The sequence below is a fragment of the Fusarium mangiferae genome, assembly GCF_900044065.1.
Source record: "Fusarium mangiferae strain MRC7560 genome assembly, contig: FMAN_scaffold014, whole genome shotgun sequence".
Taxonomy (NCBI): domain Eukaryota; kingdom Fungi; phylum Ascomycota; class Sordariomycetes; order Hypocreales; family Nectriaceae; genus Fusarium; species Fusarium mangiferae.
The window spans coordinates 1,299,810-1,313,778 of record NW_024573934.1 but is presented as its reverse complement, the minus strand read 5'-3'; positions in this window follow the sequence as shown (position 1 = coordinate 1,313,778).

Here is a 13,969-nt window from a genome sequence, read left to right as displayed (position 1 = left end):
AAGATTATATTAAATTTTTAATAACCTATTAGTATTTTTATATATATATCTTTATTTAATATTAATTATATAAATATATTAATTATATTATACTAAAGTATCTTATAATTAAATTTAATTATAATTACTATTAAAACCCTAAAAGATATTTTAATTAATATAATTATATATATATTTTAGCTATCTTTTATTTATTAATCTCTTTAAATTACTAATTTTACCTTAATTTTTAAGAATCTTTTATATTTATTTAATTTATAAATATATATCTAGTAATATTTAAGTATTTAATAACCTTTTGCTATAATTTTAGCTACTTTTACCTATAATTAAGAGAGTTTATAGCTCTTTAAATAAGCTTTTTTTGCTTTTTAAATTGCATTTTAGTATAAATAACTTTTTATATTAATATATAAGCTAGAAAGCCTCTTTAGAAGCTTTTAATATATATTAATATAGGGCCCCTTTTTCTTATTTAGTATAAAGCTTATCCTATCTCTTTAGGTTTCCTACTTTTCTATACTAAATTAATTTAAAGGCTAAAGTAAGCTCTTTCCTTTTAGTAAGTTTTTAAAGCTAGCTAAATTCTCTTAACTCTTATAACTTTAAGTCTTTTATTAGGTATCTATATATATTTTATATTATAATATCTTTACTAGAAATACTATATTAAATAAAATGCAATTTCTTACTTATATTTTAATAAGGGTTTTATTTATTAGCTTATTACCTCTTTTTACCTTTAGATTATCTTTTATTATATAAAAAAAACCTAATAGAGGTAATTTTAGAGGTATTAATAATAACTTAAATTTAAACTAAATATATAGTTTTAATTTCTTATTTACCTTTATTAAGCTATTAGCTTTAAGGCTTTTAAATTCTATATATTTATTAGTAATTTTATTTAATTCTTTATTTATTAAATATATTTATTATAAATTAAGTTAAATTTATTAAAATAAAATTAATTCCTTAATTTATTTTTTAATTACTATTAAATCTTTAGCCTATAGGTTATCTTAAAGGGTTTTTATATTTCTATTAAAATATTAATATTTATTAAAGGTAATATCTTATATTAAGAATACCTCTTTATTTAATAGGTTTTAAATTCTATAGAAATTACTTAATATATATTCTATTAGGTATTTAATTTATCCTTTAGGGGTTTAATAATATAATTTATTATATTATAGTTATATATTTTTTATAAATATAAATACTTTATATTTATATACTTTTAGGTATAATAGGTCTAGTTTTACTAACTGCTTAGCTATATACTTTAAGTAAAATATTTTATATAGTAATTTATATTATCTTTAAACTAATAATATATAGTTATAAAGATAGGTAGCTGCCTTTATTAATTTAGGCTAGAGATATTTTAGAATTTTTATATTTACCTTTATTGCCTTACTTTTCTAAATAATAATTATAGCTATTTTTTTTATATTATTATTTTAAGCCTATATATTTAAAGTAAATAGTTTATATTATATTTCTTATTAAACTATCTTAATATATACTTATAGATAGGTTATTATAATCTTATTATTATATTTAATTACCTTTACTTTTTTAAAGTATTATATTTCTATTATATTTAAAAAGCCTTTTAGTATTAAGAAGATAGTAAGGATTATTTAATTAGTTATATAATAGTTTTAGGTAAATCTTAATACTTTATTTATAAATATCTATATTAAACTATAGCCTATATATTTTAGTAGTATAAAATAAAAGTTAATAGCTATTTAATTTCTTAAACTTACTATTTAAACTAACTCTTAAGAGGTATAATATATTAGTTAGTAAGCTTTTACTACTTTATATATATTACAGTTAATTATAGTTATTTACTATATTTTAATTAAAATCTCCAATTTTATTTATATTCCTTTTATAGATATAGCTAAATATTAAAGAGCCTTTAGCCTTAAGTGGCCTAACTTTAAGTATTATATTAAGGTATTTCCTTTTAATAGCTTTCTTTTAGTCTATATTATATATATATGCCGTTTTAAAGGGATAAAAAGTATATTTACTATTAATTTAACTTATATTAGTTTTAGGTTTTAAGTAAAATACTTATATTTAAGTACTTACTGCCTTTTAATCTTTAAGATATTAAGTTTATTTTTATTTAAATATTATAAATAATTATTTTTTAGGCTTATATTTTATTTAAATTTCTTATTTTCTTAATTTAATAAATAATATTAAGTTTATAGCTAATATAGTATATAAGGCTATATTATAAAGTTATAGTATTTTTAGTATATTATTATTTAATTTAAGTTAAATTTATACTTTACTATATCTTTTAATTAAAATTTATATTATATTTAACTAAAAGAAGTCCCTAAAGGGTAATACCTTAAAGTTCTTTATTTACTTTATATCCTTAAATATATATATAATTACTCTTAAATCTAATAATATACTTTTATTTAAAGGGTAATAGTTAGCTACTATTAGGCCTATATTTAGCTAAATAGAGCTAACTAAATATAATTAGGCTAATCTTTTTAATTTTAACTTTTTAATTTAATTAACTATATCTTTTTTATTTTCTTTTATCTTTTTTTATATTTAATTAATAAAAGCCTATATTAATTTAAACCTAATATAAGCCTTTTTAAGGAAAGTATAAAAGCAGTTTAATAAGGTATATCTTAATCTATAAGCTTTATATCTTCTAGCCTTATTTTTATTAGGCCCTTAATAAAAATATTTCTTCCTTTTTTACTTTTTTTATTTAAACTTTCTTAAGGTATTTTAGTCTTTACTAACCTTTTTCTCTCTTTTAATTAAAAAAGCTTTATAGCTTACTTTAGTTTTTTATATATTTAGCTATAATATTAATATTAACTAAATATTTACTACTATTATATTAATAAATAGGATATTAAACTAAATATAATTTATTTAGGTAATACTATAGGCATTTACCTATAACTTTAGTAGGGTTAACCTTAAAGCTATAATAAAATTAAGAAACCACTAATCTGCCTTTTTAGCCTCTTATGGGCCTATATTTTAGGCTTTATTAATTAAGGTCTTTTATTACTTAAGCTAGTTATTTACTTCTTTATAGGTTATATATCTTTAGTATAGAGGTTTTATTAAGACTTTTCTATATATTTAATAAGCCTTTTACTTTTACTTTATTTATATTAAGAAGAACTTATTATAAAAAGATTAAATCTATTTTATTAAAGTATTATTTTCTAAAAAATAATACCTTATAATCCCTTTATTTACTATATTTAGTATTTAATTTTAAATAATAAATATCTTTTTTTTTAAGTCTTTATAATTCTTTAGGTATATTTTATATATTACCTTTATTATAGTAATTATTTAATAATCTTTCTCTATAAAGTAAGGTATTTATTAAGTCTATATTTTATATTTAATATAATTTTTATTTAATTTAATAATAAAAAGATAGACTTCTTATATAACTATTTTTTATATTAAGGAAAATAATACTTCTATAATAATTACTATATAGGTAGCTATAATACTTTACTATCCTACTGCTAATATATTAAGAGGTATAGATATAATTACCTTAAGGGTAGGCTTATTAAATACTATTAGGTTAATATAGGCCTATAGACTTTTATTTTTTAATTTAACCTTTAGGGCCTTATATTAGCTAATTTACTTATTATTAAATTTAAGCCTAATAGTTTAATTAATTATTATTTTAAATATTTTTAGTAAGTATTAGGCTTTCCTTTTTAGTTATACTTATAGTAGTTTTTTCTTATAAATAAGACTTTTAATTATTAAAAAGCTTATATATTTTCCTTCTTTTAAAAGAGGGAAAATTTAGTATTTAAATCCCTTAACTTCTAATATCTTACTGAGGTTTTACCTAAATATAAGCGATTATTTTATTTTCCTAATCTAATAACTAAGGTCAGTCTAGGTCTCGATTCCTGCAACACCTAAGACGGCAATAGGTCTGTCGCTACCTGCTTAATAAGGTCTACATAAAAGACATTATATATCCCCTAAGGGGTATTAAGTCTAACGGTTAGGGGCAATAGTATGGCCTTTACTTTATATTTAGCTGCTATTTAATTAAGTTTTTTATACAGTCAGTTTGTTTTAAAGTTTTAGAGATCTAGCTATATTATATCTTTAACCTAAAAGCATTCTATTAGTTATTAGTCCCTATTATATACTTCTTGGCGTTATTACTATATAAATATATAAGCTGCCTAAATTACCTTAAGCCTATCTCTTAATTAGGCTATAAACTATATTACTCTTTCCTTATTAAAGGTCTTACTTCTTAAGAAGTTAGTAGGTTATTTAATAGTTTCTAGCTTATAGCTATAAAGTAAGTAGTTTAGATTAAACCTTATTATTAATAATACTCTATTATTTAAAGATATTTATATTATAGTAAGATATAAGGTCTAATTAAATTAATAAAAGGCTACTAAAAGTTATAAGATTAACTATACCTTTTAATTTATATATTTAATATCTCTATCTATCTAGAGATAATATACTATAAAAGGTTATTACCTTATTTCTATTAAGCTATAAAGCGTTTTCTAGAACTTACTTAACTAATTTAAGCCTTAATTAAATACTATATCTTTAGGGAATCTATAGAACCTCTATTAGCAGTCCTTAAAGTGCAATATATATACTTTAGCTAAAATAGATATTATTACCTTAAGCTAAATAAATTTTAAAAGTCTATTTATAATAACTATAAAGAAGGTAAGGTTACCTCTAGCCTATATAGGCAATTCTATTATAAAGTTAATTAATAGTATTAATTAATATCTATTTAGTATAGATAGCTATTATAGTAGGCTTTAATATTATTACTTACTTTTATATATATTACTATAGTAATAGTTTCTATAAAATCTTTATATATTTTAGGATATCCTATTTTAATAATAGTCCTTATATAGGGCCTAAAATATATTATTTTTCTTTAGATAGTTTAATAAAGGTAAGTTATATATTTACTAAATTACTATAGTTATTAGCAGTTTCTAGATAAGAAGCTATATTCTCCCTCTATATAATAGTATTTTTTAGTTATTAATATTATAGTCTTAAATCTATTTTTTAATTTTAGCTTCTTTAAGAAACCTTTAGTCTCCTTTAGTTATAGCTTAAAGCCTATAGCTATAGGCTAGAAAGCTTACTATACCTTAATCCTATAGCTCCTAAAGTATAGTATTTTAAAAGACTTTATTACCTGTTAGTAAGGTTTAATTTTCCTTTAGATTAGACCTATCCTATATATCTATCTATCTTTTATCTTTCTTAAGATTAGGCCTATTTTATATATTTATCTATCCTCTATCTTTCTTTAGATTAAACCTATTTTATATATCTATCTATCTTCTATCCTCTTTTAGGCCAGGCCTATAGTTATATATAGTTACTATAAATAATATCTTAATAGGCTATATAACCTAATTTACTTATTTTACCTTTTCTTAGCAGTTTTAGTCTTATTATAATAAGGTATTTAGTTATAAAGCTTCCCTTTCTGGCCTATAGTAAAGTATATAATTATAATAAAAAAGTAAGTCTGCCTATTTAGCCTAATATTCTAAAATCTCCTTTACTATTATAAAGTATTTTAAATTCTTATAGTTAATTAGGATTATAAATAGCTCTTAAATCCCTAAAGCTTAATTAATTATACCTTAAGGCAGTTTATTACTATTAAAAGCTTTTTATTATAAATTATATAATTTTATTAAATTAAAGTTAAAAAGGTTAAGTAATAAGCTATTAGATATAAAATACCCTTTTTATCTTTTTATAAAAGATAACCCTTTAATACCTTTTTAAAGCTATTAGCTTTTATTACTATTTTCCTTTTTAGTCTTTACTGTATTAATATTAGTTTTATTATAAAGCATTCCTTTAGCTATTTAAAAGCTATTACTTACTTTAATCTCTATTAAAAGGAAACCCTTTTCTTTATAAGGTAATTAAGGGGTATAATTAAGGCAGTAAATCTTTAAATAAAGTTATAGTAAAAATTAATAAACCTTAAGAAGCTTTAAATCTCTTATAGTTATATAGAGGGTTTCTATAAATAGATAGCCTTAACCTTTTTAAAATTAAAATAAATCTTTACTTTTGCCTTTATAATATACCTTAAGTATTTAACTTTATTTATTATAAACTTATATTTTTTTAAGTTAAGATTAAGGCCTATAGCCTATAGCCTCTATAATATTTCCTTAACCTTCTATAAATAATTCTATTATAAGCCTAATAAGTAAACTAAAATATTATTAAGGTATATTATTATATAATTACTTAAAGATATTTTTAATATTTTATTAATATAATACTAAAAAGTAATTAAAATGCCTATTAGTCTAAATAGTATAATAAGCTATTTAAATAGCCTAAAGTATATCTAAAAGGCTATAAAATACTCCTCCCTTTTAGCTATTTAAAGCTTATAAAATACTGCCTAAATATTTAGCTTAATAAGCTATTTAGTTTTTCCTAAAGATTATAGTATTTCCTTAATTAATAAAAGTAAATAGCAGTTTTATTAGGTAATTTTATTTAGTGCCCTATAATTTATATAGAAGTGCTATTCTCTTTCTAGCTTTTTAGCTAGAAAGATAGATATTATAGCTAAAGAAGAACTAGCCTAAATCTATCTTTTATTTATTAACTTTATAACCTATTATTATACTTTTAATAGGTAATCTTTTAATATATTATATAGCAGTCCCTATAAAAACTTAAAGTTTAAACTATTAAGATTTTTATATAATTTAATATAATAATTTGCCTTTTTTTAGTAAAGAGGTAATAAATTAGCCTTTATAGAGTTAAAAAGGTTATAAAACTTACTTAACTTTAGTAATAAATATATTTAATCCTCTTTTAGCCTAAAGTTAAAGTATTTTATCTATAAAGTTTAAACCTTTAGGATATAAGTAATCTCCTAAAGGCTTATAACTATTAATAATCTTAATTCTTTACCTTATTTTAATTAATATTATAAAATATTAATAAATATTAAGCTAATTATAGCTATAACTGCCTTTATATCCTACTGCCTCTAGCTATATCCTATAATAAGCCTTTCTGCTATATTAATTATTAATTCCTACTAATTAATATAAATATATATATCTCTATATATTAATTAAAGTAGGCTTAAGATTATATTTCTAACTAAATTAAAAATAATATAAAAGGATATTTAATTCTTTTAGCTATTTATATTAATAACCTTTTAGGCTATCTATATAATAAATATAGTAAGTTCTTTAGAGGTATATCCCTTTCTTAATACCTTTACTGTAATTTTAACCTCTTATTATTCTAGCAGTATAATTACTTTTAGACTTAATTAATAGGCAATCCTTTTATTTATTGCTTTATAGTAATTATAATTTATATTAATTTATATATTAAGAAATTTTAATAAATTAAATAATACTAAAATTAATAAAAGTAGCTTATTTATAACCTTATTAATTTATTATTAATCTTTTTCCCTTTCCTTTATATAACCTTATATAGATCCCTTATATCCTGCCTTTAGCCTCTATATAAGACTTATTATAAAGGTAGCTAGTTTTTTAACCTTTAGTTATTATCTTTAGTCTTTATATTTTTATTATCTATAGTCAGTCTATAGATATAGTAGTCCCCTTATTAGGGATATTAAGGTTAGTTTAGATAGCAGTTTTAAGTCTAGTAATTCTAACTTTTATAATAAAAGTATTATTCTTTCTGCCTTTACCTATTAAAGGTCTTTATAAAGACCTATAGAGCCCTTTAGTATACCTAATTTTAAATCTATATTAGCCCTATCTTTTATTTAGCTATAGACCTTTTTATAAAAGCTGCATTAATACCAGTTATCCTTAAGTTATTATTACTATCTTTTTATAGCAGTAAAGAAATAAATATAGGCTTTAAGTTAGCTTTATAGAACTTTTCCTCTAACTGCTAAGACTTAATATTTATAGTAATACTATAATATACCTCTATTACTTTTTTATAGTTATTTTAAGAAATACTTTAGCTAATACTATAATCTTATATATCTTTATTTAATATATATTAAAGGTATATTAATTTAATACTATTATTTTAATTTAGGCCTCTTATAGTAGCTAGCTTTTAGCTAAAGTAAATAAAGAACTTTATAAATAATTTAATTTTATATTAATAGATTTACTTAAATTTAATTTATATAATTTTCTATTAATATTAATCCCTATAGGTACTTTTTAAATAGTTAAAGAAGTTAATTAAGTTAAAGTTTAAATATAACTTAAACTTAAAAAATAACTTAATATTTTATAATATATTACCTTTTAGGTTTATAAAGATATATATTTATTAATTTTTATTATTATTAATCTTAATTACTTATATTTTTAGTATATATTTTATTATAAGCTTTTAAGATAGCTTTATTACCTTAATGCTATTAAACTTAAGGATAATTAATAGGTATTAATATTATAGTAATTTTAGTCTGCCTTTAGCTATTACCTAAAAGGTAGTTAATTAAGGTATTAATATAAAGGTAATCTAAAGGGTTAAAGGCTATATTATATTAGTAATATTAAGAATTTACCTTTAAATTATAGTCTTAATATAGCTCTAAAGGGCATTAAGGTCATTTTAGAAATTTATATAGATTTACTTCTATTAAATTTATATATTATTAAAGATAGTAATTATATTTTAGGCTATTAATTATTAAAAAGGCTACTATATTAGGCCTTAATTAAGATCTATAAGATATTTATTATTTATTTTTATATTTTATATTTTAATTACTTTATAGTAAGTAGTAGTTAGAAAGTTATAAATATTTTAAGCTATAGAAAGTTTAATAATTATTATAGACTGGCTTTTTAGTTATAACTAAAAGGATATTAATATAAATATTATTAAACTTAAAGAAAGGAAAGAGATTCCTTAAGGAAATCTCCTTATATACTATTAGGTTTTAGCCTAGGTCTAGATTAAACCCTTAAGTTATATAGTTCTATAGAGGCTTAGGTAAAGCCTAAGCCTATAATATTAAATCTTAATATCTTTATATTTTAAAATTAATAGCTATTTAAACTTAATATATACTTTTTCTTTATATTAAGCAGTTATTATTAACTTAAACTGCTTTAAGTTATTAAATATATATAAAGTAGTTCTAAAGTCTAAAATATATAAGTTATATAATAGATATTTATTACTTAATATTAAAAATATAATTACCTTTTTTAAAATTAAAGGTCCTATAAGGGATAGTTAACTTAACTTCTCCTTTTAGATATTATTATCTATTTAAAGTTTTTAATAAAGTTCTTTAATTTCTTTATTACCTTTTAGGCATTACTTAAATAGATCTAGCTATTTTTAATTTAACTAGAACTTTTTAAGTATTATATTAAAAAAAGCTACTTAATATAATATACTATTAGGATACTTATAATTCCTTTTATATAATATATATTTCTTTAAGGTCTTAATAAATAGTTAGGCTTACTTTATTAATCTCTTTTAAGATTTATTAATAATTAAATGGCTTTACTTTTTATCTTTTAATAGTAAGCCTTATTTCTTTAAATTTAAGGCTTTAAATATTAATTTAAAGCTCCTTTTTATAATATAATTAATTTATAGCTTATTGCCTTTTTTTTTACTATTTTAAATTTCTTATTTAAATTAAATAAAGAAGGTTAATAAAAAATATAATCTATTTTTAATTTCTTTTTTATTTTAGCTTTATTTAATTTATAAAAAGATTTTAAAGTAGTAATTTAAAGCCTATTAAAGATCTTTAAATTAAGTATTTAAATATTAAGCCTTAATAATTCCTTTTAATTTTTTAATTTAAATTACTATTTTCTATTTTATAATTTACTCTTTTTAATTAGTTTTAAGGCTTAAAGCGCTTTTTAATACTTTAAAATAGTATTTTTATACTTATTTCCTTTTAATAGCCTTATTAATACTATATATAGCTTTAAGGTTTAAAAAGAATTATAATATATTATTATAATTATTAAATTTACTTACTGTAGGTAAGTAAGTTTTAATATAATATAGATTTATTTTCTTAATTATTTAATTTAATATATTATAGAAACTATTTACTTACTTATTATATTAATTAAAGTTAATATAATAAATATTTATTTTAGCCTTATATACTTTTTATTTTACAGGCAGTAAGTTAATATATTTATTTATATTATATTTTTTATATTTAATACTTATATTATTTAATAGTAACTTAATATATAGTTATACTTAATAATTTATAATTTTAGGCCTTTTTAGCTTTTAAATTTATAAATTTATAAAAAAGCTTAAACCTAATAGTCTTTCTAGCTTATGTACCCTTTTTATAGTAGTTTTTATAATATATAACTATTTAAAGAAATTCTAGTTATTTAGGCTATTAAGAAAGTAGGTCTTTATATCTAAGTTATAAGATATTATATTATATATAAGATATTACTTTTAAGGTTTATTTAAATAGTTTACTTTTTGTTTTTTATAATTCTAACTACATTAAAGAAATATAGCTTTAAGACTTTTAATTATTAAATTAAATTTTTATTTTAATTTATTATCTTAACTTTTAGTATTTAATTACCTCTCTTTTAGTCTTCTTTTAGTTATATAATTAATATAATTTAATTTTAAGGCTTATTTAGGTTAAACCCTTTATGGTTTAAGTTAATCTATTTTAATTATATAATACTACTAGTTTAATATAAATTACACTAATTATAGGCTATTATATTATATTAGCGCTAAGGCCTTAATTTAATTAATATAAATAGATACCTTTAATATAGTCTGTAAAATCTAAATAAAAGGCTATTTTTAAATTAGCCAATTTTAGTAATAAATTATATAAATAAAGGATTTCTAATTTAATTAGTATTTATATAATATATTTATTTTACTATAAACTTAATAGAAAAAGGTAAGTAATAAATAAAACTAAAATAATAACTTTTTAGCTGCTTTTTTACTATTTATTTATTTTACTATTTATTAAAAATAAATATATAGTTTTATTTAATCTATATAAGGCTATAAGGCTAATTTCTAGCTATAATAATCTCTAAATACTTAATAATACCTTTAATAATAATAATAATAATAATACTATTAACTTAAATAATAAATATAATAAAAAAAAAACCTATTTATTATAAGGCTAATTATAAAAACTTTTAAATCTTAAGGAAATTAAAAAAAACTATATTTCTTTATTATTTTTAATTATTAAAAGATTATTAATTTAAATAAATTAACTATAATAAGGAAATTTAATTAAAAGTTATTAATGAGCTATAAAAAAAGATTTATAAAAAAGTTTTAAATTATAAAGTTTTAATTTTATTAATTAGTTAATTAAATTAATATAAATATAAATATAAAGAGATTTAATTAATAAAGCTTATATTTAAAGCTAATAATTTTTTTATATATTATTAATTAAGGCTATATATAGTAAATAGTAATATATTACTTTAATATCTCTTAAAGCTTTATATGTTAAATAATAGTAATAAATCCTAAAGCTTTTATTAATATTTATAAAATATTTATTATTTAATTAAAATTAATAAAAATATATTATAAGCCTATAATTAAGCTTAAATATTAGTATTTTTTTAATTATATTAATACTATAAATAATATTTATATAGTAATTTAAATCTCTAAAGAAATTTAAAAAAAGTAATATAATAAAAAACCTTTAATAACTTAAAATATCTTTTATACTATTTACCTTAATAAGAATTTTTTATATATCTTTATTAACTATAAGGGATTAATTAATAATACCTCTTTATTATAGTATACTTAATTAAAAAGCCTAAAATTATATATTAATAAATTTTATATTAAAAATATTAATTTTAATATTTATATAAAACTTTTAATTTTTTATATTAATATTAAATATTATTTTAATAACTAAAAGGTATTATTAAAAAGACCTTAAAATAAATAAGAAACTATATAATTTATATTACTTATAATTATAAATTATTATTAAACTAACCTTTAGTTAAATTAAAAGGAAATTTTAAATAATATATTCTTTATTACTTAAATATAATATATATAAATAAATCTTAATTATATATATCTATATAGGCCTATAGAATCTCCTAAAGTTATTAAAAAAAAAGCTAATATTAAAAGAAATATAAAAGAAATACCTATAGTTAATAATTACTTAAATATAAAATAATCTTTTTAATAACTTTAAAGTTTTAAGAGATAAAATTATAATAAATTAATAAGAAAAGTATTTAATATATATTAAAGAAATAAAGTAATATAATAATATTATTCTTTAAAGAAAATATAATAAAAATCTTAAAGATAAAAAGTAAAAAGTAATAAGGCCTTTTTAATTTAAAAGGTAATATTAAAAAAAGTTAATAAATAAAAAATAAAGCTATTAAAAAGAAGTTATATTAATTATAAAAAACCTTATCTTTTAACCTTTAAATTATATTTTTTTTAGCCTATATAATAAGTTAATTAAGGTTAAACCTTTTAAAATAAGCCTCTTTAAAAAGGAATTTTATTATTATAATATTAAATCTTTAATTAAATTTAATTTTACTTTAAATTTCTAAAGTATTATTTTTAGCTTTAAGGCTATTTAAAAATATATAAATTATATTAAAAGTGCCTTATAATTAATAAATCTTTTAGGTTTTTTTTTAATAAATCTCTTTTTAATTAATATTTTATTAATTTAATAATAACTTTAATTTAAAGATATAATTATAAAAAGGTAATTATATTAATAGGTAATTACTAAAGTAATTATATTAATAAAAAAACTAATTAAATTAAAGATTTACTTTTAAATTAAATTAAATTATTTATAAAAATTAAAGTTATTTATATATTTCTATAATATATAATAAAAAAATATAACTTTTAATTAATTTTATAAATTAATAAGTTAATTACCTAAATTTATATAATTTAGCTATAAAGGATTTTTAATCTTTTTATTAATTTTATTAACTATATTAAAAGCTTTATATTTTTAACTTTATAATAAAATTAAAATATTATATTTTTAATAAAATAAAAGCCTTTATAGAAAAATAAATTTACAAATTTTATTTTATAAGTTAAACTTACTATTTTATTGTATTTTTAAATTAATTTATAGATTTTTAAGTACTATATATTTAAACTTTAAATAAAAAAGTCTTTTTTTTATTTTTTATTTAAATTATTATAAAAGACTGTATATATACTATCTTTAAGTAGTTAGTTAAAAAAAGTTTTTATTTCTTTTTTATTTACTTTTTCTAAAAACCTTATTTATATATTTTATATTACTTATTATATATCCTTTATATTAATAAATTTATAACTTTCCTTTTAATTTATTATTAACTTAAAGATTACCTTTTTAATTAACTCTATTTATAAATTATCTAATTAATAAGGTTTTTATATTTACTATAAAGATTAAATATCTTTAAAGCTATTAATTATTAAAAATAAAAAATAACTTAATAATAAGGAAATTAATTAAAAAGTCTAAAATAACTATAAAGTAAAAGTTATTATAACTTTATAAAAAGGTAAAAATAATAGCTAATTAAATAAATACTATTATATAGCTTTATAAATAAATAGTTAATTATTAAATATTAAATTTTTATTTATTTAAAAGTCTATTTAAAACTTTTTTATATTATTATAAAACGATAATAAGCCTAAAGTATTAATAACCTTAAAAGCTATAAGTTTAACTTTTTATATATTATTAATCCCTAATTTAAACTACTACTTCTTTATTAATATTACTTTATTTACTTTTAAATATAAAGTTAATTAGTTATATACCCTAATATATATAATTAATTAGTAAATATTAATTTAGCTTTTACTAACTAACTTATAT